The sequence below is a fragment of the Aplysia californica genome, unplaced genomic scaffold (genome assembly GCF_000002075.1).
Source record: "Aplysia californica isolate F4 #8 unplaced genomic scaffold, AplCal3.0 scaffold00250, whole genome shotgun sequence".
Classification (NCBI taxonomy): Eukaryota; Metazoa; Mollusca; class Gastropoda; order Aplysiida; family Aplysiidae; genus Aplysia; species Aplysia californica.
Window position 1 is genome coordinate 800,993 of NW_004797520.1, and position 258 is coordinate 801,250.

Sequence of the window (258 nt, forward strand, 5' to 3'; positions counted from 1 at the left end):
CTTACTTACTTACTTACTTACTTACTTACTTACTTTCTTACTTACTTACTTACTTACTTTCTTACTTACTCACTCTCTCCCTGTACCGTAAGGTACATAAAGCGGAAAACAGTCAACGAAACGCTTGCCTATCCCTGGCAACCACCCCCATACACCCTCAGTTCCTGGGTGATTGCCTCATCCCTTATTGTGCATCTATAGCTTCCAGTTGGTCTTCCTCGTTTTCTTTTTCCAGATGGTTTCCATTTACCATGTCTG